This window comes from Panthera uncia, assembly GCF_023721935.1.
Source record: "Panthera uncia isolate 11264 chromosome A3 unlocalized genomic scaffold, Puncia_PCG_1.0 HiC_scaffold_11, whole genome shotgun sequence".
NCBI classification, from domain to species: Eukaryota; Metazoa; Chordata; class Mammalia; order Carnivora; family Felidae; genus Panthera; species Panthera uncia.
This window is the reverse complement of record NW_026057578.1, coordinates 54,476,890-54,495,599: the sequence shown is the minus strand read 5'-3', so window position 1 is coordinate 54,495,599 and position 18,710 is coordinate 54,476,890. Positions and strand designations below refer to the sequence as shown.

At 46.8% G+C, this 18,710-nt stretch overlaps 1 long non-coding RNA gene across 1 annotated transcript in view; it reads right to left on the bottom strand.

The window, feature by feature from the left end:
* LOC125936894 (uncharacterized) overlaps nt 1–18,710 on the bottom strand; it is a 53,776-nt gene that overhangs the window by 3,396 nt on the left and 31,670 nt on the right. The window contains exon 4 of the long non-coding RNA XR_007462167.1: nt 11,026–11,171. This is a non-coding gene — a long non-coding RNA (uncharacterized LOC125936894). The remainder of the gene's footprint in view (nt 1–11,025; nt 11,172–18,710) is intronic.

Sequence of the window (18,710 nt, the reverse complement as noted above, 5' to 3'; positions counted from 1 at the left end):
TGACAAAGAACCTCCTCCCATTGGCAAGAGGCGCGGGACACACCCCCAAACTTTGGGTGGAGGGAGAAGCCCTCCCAAAACCTCCTAAGCCCGTGGACATAGGCAGGTGTTGGTTTCTGGAATCCACGTGCAACCTACCAACTTCTGCAGGAACCGATGACCACTTGAAGTGACTTTCTTCACCAGTAGCTCTTCTTACACCTGTGCTCTTTGCATGAAATACAATTCGGAGGCAGGGAGGGACCATGGACAGTCTCCATATATTTGTGAATTACATATATAAATACACACCTATCAAATACTTCTCAGTGTGTACAAATATGCCCAAGCTTCACACGCTCCTTTACCATTGCCCCATTCCTGAAGGACGTGTGGGCTGCTTTGCTGGGGGAGGGGATGGCAGGCCAGAGGACAGGAAACTTGGTTCAAAGGAGCGCGAAATGCAGAATCTGAACATTTTTGTGCACTGGAAACTGGTAAAGAAGGAGCAGAGACAGGAGGACTTGAGAGAAGAATGCCCTCTCGCTCAATCACCATTGAGGGACAAACAAGTCCGAGAGAAATAACCACTAAAGTCCAACCCCAGAGCAGGAACACAAGACAGAGATCCACGGTTGACTTCTGGTTGCTAGGGAAGTGGAGGAGACACAACGGACCTGTCCTTTGGGTGAGGATTTAAGAGCATCCCAAGAAACCTTCACAGCACAGGGAAGGAAAACCAACAATGTTTTTTCTAGCCGGGATCCCCTCCTCCACTACTTCTCAAACAGCGAAAAGGGAACGAAATCGCTGGACCCTTCCGCGAGGATGTGTGTGGGAAGGAGAGAAGTCTGTGTGTGTCTCTTGACTCTTTCCTGGGGCACTGGCTGCAGGTGCGAGGCCTCAGGTGTCACAGTGCTGGGGTGAGCCTCTGTCTACAGCTGCCAGGGTCGGCCACAGCTGGAGGGCCAGCTCACCCCGGAATGAGCGCGTGTGCGTTCAATAGGGCTCAACAACCCGAACGCAAGTTTTCGTGCCCGAAATTACTAGATCAAGGGTTGTCTTGCTGAAGCTTGAGGACTGCGTGCCACTCATCACTGTTTTTTAGAGGAACGATAATCCAGGTGCAGGGCACGTGGAGAATGCTACTTGAAGGCGAGAAGAGGGCTCATTTGATTAACAAATAGCCCGTGAAGTTAGCACTAGCCTCTCCCTCCCCCCAGGACCTCTTCCTTGAACTTCCCCCCTCCCACCCCGAAGTCTGCTGAAGCGCCCAAGGAGAGCGGAAAATGAAATCATTGCAAATCAAGAAATATGGAAGAGGCGATAGGCGATAATACAATGAGTTCTGTTCTCAGACTCCAGAGATCACAGTTCAAAAGTCACCTCCAGCCGTGACCAGCCGTGTGACCGGGAACCAGTTATTTAACCTCTCTGAACTCCAGTGGCCCCTGCCTAGACCACAGAGACTCTCAAACACAGCTGAGCCTTGAACCGTGCCAGGGTGAGGGCCACCGACCCCCAAGGAGTGGAAAATCCGTGTGTGAACTCTGACTCCCCCAAACCTTAACTACTAAAAGCCTACTGTTGCCAGGAAGCCTTACTGATCATATAACGAGTCGATTGGCACAGATTTTGTGTATCACGTGCTGCGTTCTTACAATAATAACACCTTTTTCTCTCTTTCCTGCTTTCTTTATTTATTTCTTTATTTATTTCTAGCCGTATTTCTAGGCTACACGGTTTGTCTGTGAGTTTTTTCAAATTGTTGCGGGTCTCCAGAAGATTTCCAATCCATGTATTTGAAAAAAACCCACGTGCCAGGTCAAACCCGTGTTATTCAAGGGTCCACCTGTCCTCCCGCCCTCACAGGCCTTGGCGGTGGAGCTTAGATGAGATGTGGTGCACTTGACTGACAGCCCGGGCCCTGCCCCCGCACAGAGTGCTCTGTGAGTGTTTTTGGAAAAAGCACTGGAGAACATCGGCTAAGGCCACACCAGTCATTATGGAAATCGTTGGTTTAGGGGCGCCTGGGTGGCTCAGTCAGTTGAGCATCTGACCCTTGATTTCGGCTCAGGTCATGATCTCAAGGTTCGTGAGTCAAAGCCCGGTGTAGGGCTCTGAGCTGACAGCACTGAGCCTGCTTGGGATTCTCTTTCTCTCTCTCTCCCTCTCTGCCCCTCCCTGCACCACCCCCCCCCCCCCCGCCCCGCCACACACACACACACACACACACGCATACTCACTCTAAATAAATAAATAAACTTAAAAAGAAAAGGAAATCGTTGGTTTAGACTGCTAAAGAGTCTGCACCAGTCTGCAGAAGAAAAGGCAATATCCTCATTTCTTCTTTGAGGCCACCCTCTTCGCATTTCCCCAGGAACATGTTTTTTGTGGGAGAACCCGGAGCTGCTCCCCTAAAAACAGCTCTGTGGGGCCTTTGAAGCCAAGGCCCAAGGGAAGCGCTAGCAGAAGGCAGAGCAGCTGTGGTTTCAAAGCGGGAGGATGAGCCCCTTGTTTTCCAATCACAACCTGCCTGGAATTTCTCTAGCCAGAGATCCAACCCGGCGGGCCACGGGTGGCAAAAAGGATTGGAGCACCAAACTCCTCTCCCGGCTGGAGGCGCAGAGAGGACGGGGACCCTGTCTGCCTGGATCACCGTGGGGTCCTGGACTGAGCCCGCCCGGCAGGAGGAGGCGCTCCTTGGGGTGCTGATGAATGTGTGAACGTGTGAACGTGGTGACGCCTGCAAGCCCCGAAGCAGGTGCGTTGGGGGGGGGGGGGGGGTGGTGGAAGGGGGCACATGGAGCCTGAGGATGCGGCTGTGCCCAAACAGACCTGCAGTCTGAATGCCTGGAGAAGCACCTGCTTCTCAGCTCTGATCCCCTGACTCAGTTCAGCCCCAAACCACACAGCGTTCCTCCTCGGCTCCACGGATGGCAGCGTGCTCTCACCCTCCGGAGCCTCGCCCCGATCTGGGCACACAGCTGGGGCACAAGCTGAAAATACATGAACAGGCACACGGGCACCCCCCCGGCAGTGACTTTCTGGACTGGGGGTAAGCCGAGTGCCTTCCACCCACTCGGGCACCATCAGGGGGCAGTTTCTGCTCTGGATGAAAGGGTGGCTCTCCTCCCCACACCCTTTCTACTCAGTTCCTCCCTGCTGTACTCTTGTTCTTTTTTTTTTTTAATTTTTATGTATTTATTATTTTTTAGATGTTTTTATTTATTTTTGAGAGAGAGAGAGAGACAGTGTGAGTGGGGGAGGGGCAGAGAAAGAGCAGAGGAGCCACAGCGGGCTCTGTGCTGACAGCAGAGAACCCATAGCGGGGCTCTAACTCATGAACCAAGAGATCACCACCTGAGCCGAAGTCAGACACTTAACCGACTGAGCCACCCAGGCGCCCCTAAGTTTTCTTTATTTTTTAAGGAATCTGTACACCCAACATGGACTCAAACTCATAACCCCAAGAGATCAAGAGTGGCCTGCTCTACCGACCGAGCCAGCCAGGCACCCCCTCCCTGCTGTATTCTTAGCCTCAGTCGGTGTCGTGAACCCCAACTCCATCACGAAAATCCCCCCATGTCCCCCTTGCTGTCTCTCTCTCTCTCTCCATTTCTTTCTCTGTCTCGCTTTCCCCACCTCTCTCCCTGTGTTTCTCTATCTCTCGGACTCTGACTCTGTCCCTGTACCTGTCTCTTTCTTGGCCCCCCTCCCGTACCACCCCCCATTTTCCCATCTCCTTTCCTCTCTCCTTCTTTCTCTCTGTCTCCCCCTCTGTTTCTCTATCTCTCTATGTCTCTCTGTATATCTCTGTATATCTCTCTGTATATCTCTGTATATCTCTCTGGATATCTCTCTGGATATCTCTCTGGATATCTCTGTATATCTCTCCTTCTCTCTCTGTCTCCCCCTCTGTTTCTCTATCTCTCTATATCTCTCTGTATATCTCTGTATATCTCTCTGTATATGTCTCTGTCTCTGTCTCTCTCATTCCCCCCACCCCCGACCGCCTCCTCCCATCTCTCCCTCTCTGTCTCATTCCTCTGTCCCTCCTATTTTACTTTCCAAGTAGTCCCCAGTCGGGTCCTCTCCTCCCCCCACCCCACCAGGAGGGGCTTTCACAAAGCCTCTCCACCCTCCATACTGATCTTTGGGGCACAGCTCAACACCCTCCACCCTTCCCTTTCCTAACCCACGCACCAAAATGTCTTCAAAGCATTCCTCACGAAACACACTGCTAAGAGCATCTTCCCTGAAGTCACCCAGAGGGACCCCCACCCCTCTCCAAACCCGGCTCCCACACCCCCAGCTACACAGTGCTACCACCATTGAGCACTCCCTACCGCCAGGGTCCTGCAAAGCTCTCTCCATACAACTCCTCACTGAAGCCTCATTACGTCTCGGAGGCAGGAGGCTTTGCTTCTCTGTCTTGTGAGTGAGGAAGCCAAGGTTTGGGGATATCCATCGGGCGTAGGTGGCTAGGAAGCAGCCGAGCAGGACTCTCAGCCCAATGGGCCGACCCCAGCGGCCCTGCCCTCCCCACCTGCCTTCAGCAATCGGGGTCACACAGAAGGCTTAGTCCCTCCCAGCCCCACCCCCAGGGCCAAGGGGAAGGGGTTTCCCACCCGCTTCAAGTATCCTCATAACTGAAGCCTGAATTAGTCGGTAGCTTTCTTGTGAGTTGCTGCCCTTCTCACGGGAGTGGATACCCTGCAGATCAAGAGTTGGCACTCACAGAGGCTTAACTGAATCAGGTCATGGGCACATCGGTGAGGGAGCGGGTGAACGAACGCCATGCTCTCAGGGGGTCATATTTCTCCGTCTCTCCTATAACAGAACTCAATTTCTTTGCCGGGCCATGTTAGACATTTTGGAAGGAACCACGCTGCTTATAGAATAACAGCAGAAAGAGTCTACATTCCCATCGCTGAAGGATAGAGTCGCCATTACAATAAAAGCGTCGGTGTGTTTCTTACCATTGTTCTTGGCCATCGTTGTTTACTGTGGGAGGTCCCCCTGCCTGAATTTTAAGCAGATGGGCCTGGGCTCCATTCACAATTTCCCTGATTTAGGAAGAATCATTTTCACAGACAGGGACGGTGGCACCTGCCAACCGCCAGAGCCCAACAGCAGCTTTGGTCGTGGTGCACCTGGATGTGGTTTTTCTTCACCGGCGACGTCTCCACAGGCTGCCTGTGCTGTTGGTCCCGATGACAACGGGGCCGAGGATGAGGCCGGGGCTCACCCTTCTTGGGGCGGCGGGGCGGGGGGGGACACTGAGATTCCTGGGCATCGTACCAACTCAGCCATATGTCACCACAGAAAGTAACTGCTTTTTCCATATATGATCATAACTAATGTTGCAAAGCCTGTTTTGCCTGGATCCTTTTACAGGACCTATGTAAAATATGCTGTGAGCTTTCACTCCAGATTTCCTCCTTAGGATGAATGGCTCTGCACACACACGGGAACAAGTTCTTACTCTGTTCATCAGGAGTGATAATTATTCCATAGGCTAATTCCCCAAGTGTTAGTTATACGGGGTGAAGTTCTGGCTCGTAAACAGGAGCTGATGGAAACGGGGATCCTAATGGCCAAATACATCCTAATGTTGTTCTCCTTTTAATTCTTTCTTTTTTTTTTCTGCCTTTACCTTTTAGAAAATGTTAATGTATTCCTGATGAATTCAGCGTGAAAAAAAATATGTTTATCAGCTCGGGTTTAAAATTTTTATTCATAATAAGAATATAGTAGCACCGCCAACCCTTTCCAGAGTCAATCCTGGAAACTTTGCCAGCTTTCCGGGGCATCCTCAACAAGATGACCACACAGAAGAGTTACAAGTCAGGACTGCGGATGTCAGAGTGAGACGCAAGTGTATCTTAATCAGGTATCGGCGCTTTGTTCTTGCCAGGCGTGGTGTCTAGGAAAGCGTGCTCTGGTGGCAGATAACCCTGCAAGATGTCATTTGGTAATTGCATAAGTTGTGCCTTTAGCCAGGGCCAAATGGATGATAAGGTTGTCACTGTTAACAGGTGCTCGCTGTTTGGAGCAGACCAGACTTCCTCTTGCGAAACCAGGCTAGTGAATTTCTTGATCACATCTCCCCGCCTATCAGTGGCAGTGAGGGACGGTGAGCCCTGTGGCCCTTCCCTGCTCAGCCTCTGATCCTCCGTACCTGGATATCCATCAGGCCCTGGGTTTCCTCCGAGGGCCCAGTTCCACTCGGATGTCCCCCTCCCACATGGGCCGGCTGGCACTGTATTGGACATGGAGCCCACCTTAGCAGCGGAACTGCTCTCCCCATCAACGACTGCATGCAGAACCCTGCGGCTTCCAGGGATGTATCCAGCGCCACAGCTGGGTTCTTTAGTTTGTTGTGAAAAGAATTCCAGTATGATACAGCTCCTCTCAGCACAAAGAAGTGCTGGAACACCAGGAAAAAAAAAAAAAAAAAAAAAAGGAAAGAAAAAAAAAATAATAATGCCCCTGAAGGCAACACGGCCCTGGTCTGCTCCTCTCCACGGTAAACAGACCGTGCGGGAACCACGGGGCCCAGAACGCAGGTCCTGGCCACAGGGGCGCCTCGCACGCCTCCCGGGCGTCTGGAGCAAACAGTGCCACTCGCTCTGTGGTCGGATCGGGGACAGCCAGTCCTCCCGTTGTTTGATTTCTAAACTTGCCTCCACCTCCCGGAGGCCTCTGAGAGCTCAGGGCTTGCAAATCAACACAACATTTAATTAACTGCACATTAAAGTTTCCATCTTTCAAGGAAGGGAATTAGGGACAGTACACTTTCTGAAGCATTCATTAATGAAAATATAAATTCTAAAGCCTCCCCGAGTTCCGGGTGGTCCCTCCCCCACTCCCCCCGACCCTAGGTGGTTGCCCTCCCTAATTCTCAGGGCTGGGGTTGGGCCGGTCCCTCCACATAAGCTGCCGGTGTCTGGGGTCGCCTTCTAGGGGGGCATTGTTAACCCTCTGAGATCCAGCCTTGGTTCCGCCACACCCCAGAGGCCTCTGAATTATCCCCAAGAGTTCTCAGGAAATACTCAAAACTGTCTCTATTGATACTGAATGGTGAGCGCTTTCTCATTAAAATGAAAGGTGCAGAGAAGCACTGTTAAGAGATGCCTGGATAATATGATTAAATATTGTCTGCCGCCCACGGAATGGGTGTAAGTTACCGGCACCCCCTGAGGGTGACAGAGACACCTGGACCACCCCAGAGGAGGGACAGGGGAGACAGCGATGGAAGTACAATGAGACAAACCAGAAGGTATCTAGGGCAAGTCCCCTTGGACAGGCTGGACCCTCCATGACACCAAAACTACCTGATGATTCAGGCTGAGGACACAGACATGCACACGCGCACACACACGCTGACCGGAGGTCAAAATTCACCGTGAGCGCAAAGCGCATTGGTCAGGAGCCAGGGGATGCCGGTCGCGTTCCTACCACAAACCCACTCTGCCCCGCTCCCGCTCCTCAGCCGAAGACCTCACACCATTGCCAAGATCACCGGCAGCGCTTTCTATCAGAGTTCATTGCCGTGTCTCTCTAAAAAGGGACTGTCTTGCAAGGCCTTGTTTTGTTACTTCTCTGGGTCTGTGTCTCCTCCCGATATCGCAAAGCCTTTGAGAAAAAGGAGTGGATCGTATTTAGTTTCATACTACACGTTCTGTGCATTTACTTAGTCATGCTCATCTGTCATTTCCAAGACGTGCCAGCGGCGGGGCGTCAGGATCTAGATGCTGGCCTTGCCCTCCTCGAGGAGGCAGACAAACAGCTAAACAGGTACGCGGACTAATTATAAATTCTAATCCTCGTTGGGCAGGGGAAACAACCAGGGCCTAAGGTAGGAAATGATGGAGAAGTGCAACGTCGAACTGGGTGTTTAAGGACGGCTTCTGCGGAGGGGACGTTCAAGGTGAGTCACAGAAGGAAGGGAAGGAGTTAGCTCTGTAGCCAGCGGTCGCTTGCACACCGCAGACACGCAACCAGAGATTCCTGATTTCTTGATCACTGTTTATCCACTAGATCCAAAACATTCAAATTAGGAAGAAAACCTGGTCGAAATATACTTGTGCAGAGGCAAAGCAACCAGGAAGTGAGTTCTCCACTCTCCCGGAGGAGGCAGGGCGTGGTGTGGCCCACGGGCTCCTGTTCCCTCGCGGGCTCATCCAAGCCAGCGAAGCACACTCTGGGCTCGGCCCTTGCTCATCCTCTGCCTCTACCTCTTATTTCAGATCTTGGGTCCGTACCGGGACAGCAACCAATCCACCAGAGAATTCTAGGTTCTCACCCACAGTGCCTTTACGCCCGTCACTTCTCTCTGGTCTTTGGATTTGCTCACTGATGTGGCATCATGCAGAAGACAGCATCTCAGTGCCTTGGGTTCTGGTCCTTGAAGTCTCTCGTGGCATCATCCCCTATCACAAGATGGCGAGGGAGGCGCCTGTAGTCATCAGACCCCACAGCTGGTGCGGCAGGCTCTGGGTCACCGAAGTGAGTCACATCTTGTGATGGAAGAGTGATCTGGACCCCCCCCAGACGGCCCAGCCACTTGGCCCTCGCCGTGCCTGTCACCGAGCCCCCGCTCTTCTTTCTCTGCGTTATGGCTGTGAGGCTGGGACACATTCTCTTGCCCCCTCTAGGCTCTGTCCAAAGGAAAACTTACTGAGCGAGGCAGATTCTCCTGACTGGACCGTGACTGATACGCTCATCCCAGGGATAAGTGCTTTCTCTGATTATTTAATCAACAATTACTGCCCACGGGCCCAGGGACCTGTGAGGTACACCTAGTGGGGGGAGGAGACGAGGCGAAAACATCTGTATCTCTGTGGCCTGATGGGCACCAACAACATCTGGCTGCAAGATGTGCCTCCCCACTCCTTGAATCTGTCTGATGCTACTGACTGCCTTCCTCCCTTCTTTCCTCTCTCCTGCCTTTCACCTTCCGGGGGGGGGGGGGGGCAACCCTGCATTACACCATTAGGGCCACACATATGATGATAAATCCAGTCCTTACTCTCAAAATCCCAGTCTAGTGGAGATCTGTGAGCAGACAGTGCCATGGCAGGGACAGAGTGGTCACTGCAATGATCAAAATAGAGGAGGGAGCTTCGTAAACACCAGGAAAGTTTAGGAGATGCTACGTCAAGAAGCACATTACTGAGCGGAGAGTCATTTTGCGGGTCCGTGTGTGGGCGAAACGGCTTCCGATGAGTGAGCCAAAGTCAAGGAAGGCCCTCACCTCCATTCTGAGAGTCTAATCAGCAGGTTTGCGTCACGGGTCCAGAATCCACTTGTCTCCTCTAATAGGGTATGTAGGAGGCACCCAATTATTTCATTCTGCTAGCATCTCTTCAAGAATCAGGGAACTACCGTGCCCCATTAAAACCATCAGCAGGGATCAGCCACTCCAATGGGAATGCCCTCCAGGGCATTCGGACCCAGGAGTAATACAACGGAACCCCAGTGGTTGGCCAAATGCTTTCTGCTGCAAAATTTTGATGGCTGGTGCTTCTTTAGCCTGGCCCAAGATTTAATTTGTGTTGCGACAGAACACTTCCAATTGTCACCGACAAAAGGCAATATTTCCAATATTCCTTGAGAATAGGCTTCAAAGGTTTCAGCTCTTTTTTAAAAAAGCTTTTCAGCTTTATTTTGACGTGGCAGAAAAGTTTTGCATGCATCCTCGCATCCACTGTTGTGACAGCTGCATTTAATGAGTGCAAAATGATCAGAAAAACATCCTTTGCTGTGGGTTGCCAGTTGGTGACAGGGGAGAGGTGATGCTGTAATCAGAGCAGTGAAGTCACGCACACATCTGCTGAGGCAGAATCTCTGCCTGTCTGGTCTATACCAGGCAGCTCAGTGCATGGTCTCGAAGCCAAATGAGACTTGCACACCGATATCCAACGGACCCCCTTCTTCAAACAGCAGGGCAAGACTCACTTGGGTCACATCCGGCCACTGTTGCTGGAGGTTCATTCACATCTCTTTCTGAATCTTCCATATAGTTATCTTTCTGAGAGGTCTTTCTGGCTAATCTAACATATTTTTAATTAACAAACTCATGGGGGGGGGGGGCGGGGAAAGGCAAACTTTAAATAATTCATGTGTGAAGGCCCAAATCAGACAATGAAGGTCTTCCCTTAAATACAGAGAGATATAGTAGATTAAACTATTGTTCGGCATATGTTCATTTCCCTGCCCCCCCACACACACACACGCACACACATGCACACACTGACCTCCATGGGAAGAATTTACTCTATCGCACCGATGTGGAGCTTGACAGTGGGACTTCCTTTGGCCAATGAAAGGTGGGCAGACACGACCATAAGCCAGTTTGGAGTCTAGGTGGCAAGGCACTGCATGTTTACGCTCACTCCCCTGAGAGCTTCCCCTTCTACCTTGAAAAGATCAGGAGCCGGATAATTTCCGGATGACCCTTACAGAAGGAGAGTCCGGTGAGACAGAACTGAATTGGACCTGAAGCATGGAACAATCGTCGCGACTGGCCCGTGCACCTGCAGAGCACAGTGGAGGGGAGCTGCCTACCCGAACCCAGCCTAGTCCAGCCAAGCCACAGATGACCCACAGCCCTGGAAGCGTGGGCAAAAATGGCGGTTGATGGAAGTCGCCGAGACTTGGAGCTGTTTGTTATTCAACATCATTGTGTTGTTTCATAAGCTTTTCAGAGAGATCACCAACAATGTATGCCTGATTGTGTGAGAGAAAAAATATTCCAGCTGTGCTAGATGCCTATAGCTCCACTGACATGGTGTAAGGGAAAGCAGATGGAGCAGATACTCAAGCCAATCAATCCTATTTATGCAAGGCACGATGAATGACAACGCCACGCTTAACTGCATTTTTCACCTTTTGGTTTCATGTTGGGGTCATGGAGTTGCACTTAATGTGGACGGAGGAGCAGCTTCAGTAAGGTTTCCAAAGCGTATCTTTGGCCCCAACATTCTTTCTCGCTTGTTACCTTCTCACACCTTACAGGGGAAAATTAAAATGACCTACCTGTGTCTGTCTCTTCACCTGGAGTCCCGGTTTCATTTCCACGCGGCCCCATTTCCAATCTTCTCTCTTTTCTCCATCGTGGAAAGACAGCAAAAATAAACCGTCATGGGGAGCCCTTATGACAATTTACTCTTGAGGGGAGAATCCTGTGGGTGTCCAAAAGCTTACTGTAAGTTATATTTGCTTAATTTATGCTTCTACTGACAAATAATTAGGGCAGCAATTAATTTGAAAATGCAAATGTGCAATGGATCTCACTGTTTTCTTTTGTTTTGTTTTAAGGAGTCTTGGTCCTCGGTTCTACTTGTGTTAGGGTCTTAATGGATTTAGTTTAGCAAAGGAATGAAATTATTTTTTCTAATGCTTTATTTACCTGATTGAATCGGACTTTTTATCAAATATTGACTATAAATGTTTGCTCAAGATCATATGCCATACAATTTAATAGAAATAAAAACCTGTGGTACAGACCATCATTTTTTACGTGTCTTGCGTGTAATCTATCTGAATGCCTACCACAGGGGAGGCCCTCACTAAATAAATATCTGGGGGGTGTTGTAAGAAGAAAAAGTGATATTTTGGAACCACGAGGAGGAGGACACGGGACCCCAAAGGAGAGATGCCTTTCTCAGCGTACAATATGGTAGGAAGGTGGATTGCTCAGAAAGGTATCGAGGAGGAAGTAAGGATGGAAACAGGGGCTTTCCAAGAGAAGATAGGCAGGAGGTTGCCCAAAGGGCAAAGTTAGGAGTACACGGCAGGTGTAAACGAGTCACGGAGGAAGAAGTGATCTGGACAGCTTGGGGAACACCAAGATTTCCCGGGAACATGGGATCCCCTGGGAAGTAGCAGGGACTGGGGCGAGACAGGAAGGGAGGCCCCAAGCAGATGTCATGCTACGCCCAGATGAGGAACCTTCAGCTTTCTCTGCAATCAGTGTTGATTGCTGATTGATTGAAACTTTTAGGTGCCAAATTACTAATTAGTGTGAGTCGTCCACCCTGGGCAGAAAGCTGAGCCCTCTTTGATGACAAATCTGTAAGGCTTCTCCACTGTTATGCGACGTGGCTCAAGGATACAGCCAAGACCTAATCAACTAACTCAAAAAGAGTAGTTGGTCACTAACCACACAAGGCAGATGTAGCTACATTTTTCTTCCATTATCTAAATGTTTAAAGGGAAATCAGCACTTTGGTCTGAATCACCTAGTAATCCCACAATGCTTTTGGTACACATTCAAGGTAAACTTAAAAATGAATATCTTTTTTTTTTTAACGTTATATTTATTTCTGAGAGAGAGAGAGAGAGAGAGAGAGAGAGAGAGAGAGAAAGCATGAGGAGGGGAAGGGCACAGAGAGAGGGAGACACAGAATCCAAAGCAGGCTCCAGACTCTGAGCTGTCAGCAGAGAGCCTGATGCGGGGCTCAAACCCATGGACAGTGAGATCATGGCCTGAGCTGAAGTCAGACGCTCAACCGATGGAGCCACCCAGGTGCCCCCAAAATAAATATCTTCAAGACTAAACCTTATTCAAGTAAAAAGTCTATCTTATAACAACGTTAAAGTTGTTTGCCTCTCTTTTTACCCGTATAAGAAAATATTTCATGCACCAAAAACTAGTGAAAGACTATCACACAGGCTGGTTTTCTGAATTGCGTTCTTTTGTTTCATGGACTTTTCTGTTTTATTAGGGGAAAACCCATTAAACGGAGCCCGTATGCAGGCACAATCACTTGCCTTCTGCCTGCGTAGGTTGAGGTCATCAGTAAGTGGTAGCAGGCCACTTCTAATCTAATTGTGAATTCCTGTCATGTATACAGACTTCAGCCCAGGGATGACAAGGATTTTTGAACAAAAAAAAAAAAAAAAAAAAAAAAGGAGGAATCACAATAAATATTTCATTGTCTAGTCAACCCAATTTGCTAAGCCTGATTATCTCGTTCAGCCTCCAGAGATTGCCACAGGAAGCTCCCCAGATGTTCTCCTTCTAGCCAAAATTACCACTGTGTGTCAAAAAGGTGGCCCCACATCTGCATTCTGGAAGCCCAGCTGTCAGGGAAAGAGAGAGGAGAGAGAAGGTCGCACCCACTGTGGGAGATGCCTGGACGTCACTTGCCACCCTGCCAGGCCACTTAACCGGTTCCTGAATTGGGTTAATTGACCAATGATTGATCAAGCCTTTTTTCTCAGGCTTATACTCTGTTCCAAATTGTGATGGTCAGAGAACACGTGGACGGAGAGTTCCTGAAGCAGCAGGGAGCTAATTACCCCCACTTCCCTAAGTCAACAGAAATCCTGAAAGGACGGTGCTGAGTGAACAAAAATTGGGCAAGAGCCTGACGAGCTCTTGGGGGGTCCTTTCTGTGGGCCAAGACTCTCCCCTTTCTCTTTCTGAGCAACACAGCCCAGTGGTTTTCAGTAACAAGGGGACCCAACATACTTGTGTTATTTGTTGTCAAAATAATCTTTTAAATTCATATGACTTATGATAATTCTTCAGATACTGGCACTTGTAGTAGGACAAAATTAGGACTTTACTTTGTCCTTTTTCCTACCACTGTTAAACCCCATCCGTTTCTTGGAGGTGATCACCGTGGCTGTACCCACACAAAATCTGTTCCCAGCAAAGAGCTTGGATGTAACAGGAAATAAGACAGAACCTAACACCCTTACAAGAGATTATCCCGCCACAGACCAGCCCCTGGGAGTTGGACCAGCCAAGCAAAAATTCTTGAAGGAGCTCTTCCCGAAGAATTCTTGTTTGGGGTTTGGGGAAGCCACAAAGCCAGGTTTTGAAGGTAAATTCAACACTCCTGTAGCTCGGCTGCATTCAATGAGTACAATCACCCCATGACAAAGAGCATCATGCTTGCGGCAACCCCATCGGAGGGGCAGAAAACCCGAGTTCACACCGGAGATTAGAACGAGTTCAACCTAACACCTCGGAGAACTCAGGCGATTCCCACTTGCTTGGCAATTTCAGGAAAGAATTCTGAATTTGGGGTTCCCTGCCTGTTTCAGTTTTCCAGCCCAGGTTTCAAGGGATGAAGAGTTTCTAGTGCTGTAGGCAATGATAAATCATCTACTGCAAGCTGACTGGGATGTCTGTATGGGTTTCTCATAGGAAATTCTATGTAGGCCCTATAACTGAATTATTGACACCAGAATTTTATAATAGTGGTATAAAGACTGAACTATTTTACCCATAAAATAACAGGGTTAGGCAGGCACCTATTTCTTTGACATCAATGAGAGAGGAAAGGCTTTTGGTCTTTAAAAACAACACACAAAACTCTCAAAAAGGTGAAATGAGACCCAACTGCCAATTACCTAATTAAAAAATGTCCTAGCTGAAGTTATGAAAATTTTTTTAGCTGGCTTTCATGGGCCTCCGATAGAAAACTTGATGTAAACTGTCCCGTTTAGATATGCCATTTTCATCAGTATCGCTGTGATCGACTAGCAGGTAAGTGTGATTATAACAGTATTTAGAAAATAATTATAAGACGGCATTTTGGGAATGAGCTTGTGCTACTCCCCTTCTGTTTTACCCTCATCGCTACCTACTTCCAGCCTCTCAAAGCACACAAGCAAACAAAAAGCACATACACACACGCCCCCCCCAACACACACACACACACACACACACACACACACACAGAGCTTGGGGATCACAAATATCAGTGAGGACAAGACAGTTCTCCTGATTCATGTTCTTATATTATGTTCCATGCTCTTCTTCCTCCATGCATGACCTAATTCTCTAGGCATGTCTTTCTGAATGGAACGGATTACATCTATAAATAAAGCATGGATAAAGTGATCTTAAGTTTGAAAGTATAGTCTGATTTTAAAAATAAAATTCCCATCTTACCAAATATCTGCTAGGTCCATGTATTATCCTTTTGTTTTATTGTTTGTTTGTTTTCTTTTGCACCAGTCACCAGAGATGTGCTTAACACCTGCATTTAAGCTGCATAGACTCAGAAAATACCCAAAATAAGAAGGTAGTATTGGCATCCAGGGGAATGTCAAGTTCCAGTTACTACTGTTTTAATATTATCTCAGTGATGAGTCACCGTACTGAGCAGTTTCACAAAAAAGGAAAAGATTTCAGAATGATATTTTGAGGGGATACATAGGAGGTTACTTAGGGAACTGAGAAGAGATGAAAGGTAGTGAAGAATCCAAAGAAAAATCAGAGAGAAATTTTGTAAATAGAGGGCTGGGTGATCATTTCTGAACAGAGTCACGCTCTCTTAAACAAAACTCAGAATAGTGAGTGCTAGAGGAATCAAATATGTCTTTAAAATTACTGTATCACAACATATAACATTGACAAAAATCTTTACCCACGGTGTTATTGAAGATTTGGAGTATTGTCAGAGAGCTGAAGATTGAGAAGAGATATTTAACAGGATCCAGAACTACGTTAAGAAGGGCATAAATACACCACATTAACAAAATAAAGGACAAAAATTACATGATATTATCAATTGATGCAGAGAAAGCATTTGAAAAAAAAATCAACATCCTTTCACGATCAAAAAATTAAATAAAGTAGGAAAGAAGGAAACTGCCTCAACATGGTAAAGACTGTCTATGAAAAGCTCACATCTCTCAATGGTTAAAGACCGAAAGCATTTCATCTAAAATCAAGAACAAGAGAAGGATACCCCATCTTACCACTTCTATTCACATAGTACTGGAAGTGCCAGCCAGAGCAATCAGACAAGAAAAAAATTAAAAGCATATAAATTAGAAAGGGAACAGTAAAATTATCTCTGTTCACAGATGATATGATCTCATATGTGGAAAACCTTAAAGACTGCATACACACACACACACACACACACACACACAGACTGTTAGAGCTGATGAACAAAATTCAGCAAAGTAGTGGGATACAAAATCAATGCACAAAAATCAGTTGTGTTTCTATACACTAACAATGAAGAACCAAAAAGTAAATTAAGAAGACAACCCCCTTTATAATAGCATCAGAAAGAATAAAATACTTAGAAATTAGACCAACCAAGGAGGTGAAAGACTCGTACACTGAAAACTACAAAACATTCCTGAAAGAAATTAAGGACACACAAAAAAAATGGAAAAACATCCCATGTTCATGAATTGGAGGATAACATTGGTAAGAGGTCAATATTATTCAAAACAACCTACCAATTCAACCCAATTCCTACCTAATCCCAAAGGCAGTATATAAAAAATGTTTTGAAATCCTAAAATCCAGATGGAAACTTAATGGATCTCAAATAGCCAAAACCATTTTGAAAAAGAACAGAGCTGGTGGGTTGAGACTTCCTAATTTCATAACTATTACAAAAGCTATTACAAACTATTACAAAGCTACAGTAATAGTGTGATTCTGGCATAAAGACAGACATATAGACAAATGGAATGGAATAAAAAGCCCAGAAATAAACTCTGTGTACACGGTCAAATGATTTTTGACAAGGGTGCCAAGATCACTCAGTGCAGAAAAGAGTTTCTTCAATAAATTGTGATGAGAAAACTAAATATCCATATGCAAAATTACAAAGTCAGACCCTTGTTTTACAGCATATACAAAAATTAGCTCAAGACGGATCACAGACCTCAATTTAAGACCTCAAACCATAAACCTACCAGAAGAAAACATAGAGGATAAACTTTACAACATGGAATTTGGCAATGATTTCTTGGCATGACTCTAAAAACACACGTAACAAAAACAAAAATAGACAATTGGGACTACATTAAACATTGGGACGACATCAAACTTTATTGTTTTTAAAGTTTTTTTTTTAACGTTTATTTATTTTTGAGACAGAGAGAGACAGAGCATGAACAGGGGAGGGGCAGAGAGAGAGAGGGAAACACAGAATCTGAAACAAGCTCCAGGCTCTGAGCGGTCAGCACAGAGCCCGATGCGGGGCTCGAACTCACGGACCATGAGATCATGACCTGAGCGGAAGTCAGACGCTTAACCGACCGAGCCACCCAGGCGCCCCATGGGACTACATCAAACTTTAAAACTTCTGCACATTAAAGGAAACAATCGACAGAGTGAAAAGGAAATCTACAGAATAGAAAAAAATATTCATTAATCATATATCTGATAAGGGGTTAATAGGCGAAATACGTAAAGAACTCCTACAACTCTACTGCACATCTGAAATTAATATTGCACTGTAAGTTAACTAACTGGATTTTAAATAAAAACTCTTTTAAATTGTTTTAAAAATTAAAAAAATAAATAACCCAAGTAAAAAGTGAACAAAGGACTTGGATAAGCATTTCTCCAAAGAAGACAAGCAAATGGCCTATAAGCATATGAAAAGGTGCTCAACATCACAAATCATCAGAGTAATGTGAACCAAAACCACAATGGGATATCTCACCTCATGCCCCTTAGGATGGCTACCATCAAGACAAAACAACAAAATCAAAAGAAAAACAAATACAGAAAACAGCAAGGATTGGTGAGGATGTGGAGAAGTTGAAACCCTTGTACACTCTTAGTGGGATTGTAGAACAGAGCGATCACTGTGGAGAACAGTATGGAGGTGCCACAAAAAATGAAAAATACGATGAGCTATCCCCTCACACCCATCAGGCAGGCTACTATCAAAAAAAGAGAAAATAACAAATGTTAGCAAAGAACACTCTTTTTTTTTTTTAATTTTTTTGTTTAACGTTTTTATTTATTTTTGAGACAGAGAGAGACAGAGCATGAATGGGGAGGGGCAGGGAGAGAGGGAGACACAGAATCGGAAGCAGGCTCCAGGCTCTGAGCCATCAGCCCAGAGCCCGACGCGGGGCTCGAACTCACGGACCACGAGATCGTGACCTGAGCCGAAGTCGGACGCTTAACCGACTGAGCCACCCAGGCGCCCCTAGCAAAGAACACTCTTGTGCTCTTGGTGGGACTGTAAAATGGGCCAGACATGACAGAAGAAAACAACATGGAAGTTCCTCAAAAAATTAAAAACCGAACTACCATATGATCTAACAATCAATCCCACTTCTAGGTATAAATTCGAAAGGCTGTAAACAGGGTCTCAAAGAAATACATGCACACCCGTGTTCACGGCACCATTATTCACAATAGCCAAGAGGTGGAAGAAACCCAAATGTCTATTGAAAGATGGATGGATAAAGGAAATATCATTTGTACATACAATGAAGTATTATTATTCAACCTTAAAAAAGGAAAAAAATCCTGTCACAGGCTACAACAGAGATAAACCTGAGGACACGACTCTAAGTGAAATAAGCCAGTCACAAAAATACAGATACTGTATGATTCCACTTACATGAGGTACCTAAAATAATCAAATTCATGGACCCAGAAATTAAAATGGCAGTTACCAAGGATTGGGTAAGGGGAAAGTGGAGTTATCATTTCATGGGTATAGAGTTTCAGATTTGCAAGTTCTGGAAGTCTGTTTCACAACGATGTAAATTTACTTAAAGCTACCGAGATATATGATTACAAATGGTTAAGATGGTAAATTTCACGTTACATTTTCCACCACAATAAAAAGTACTTGGGGTGCCTGGGTAGCTCAGTTAAGTAAGTGTCCAACTCTTGGTTTCTGCTCAGGTCATGATCTCGCAGTGGTGAGTTTGAACCCCATATCGGGCTCTGCGCTGACAGCGTGGAGCCTGCTTAGGATTCTGTC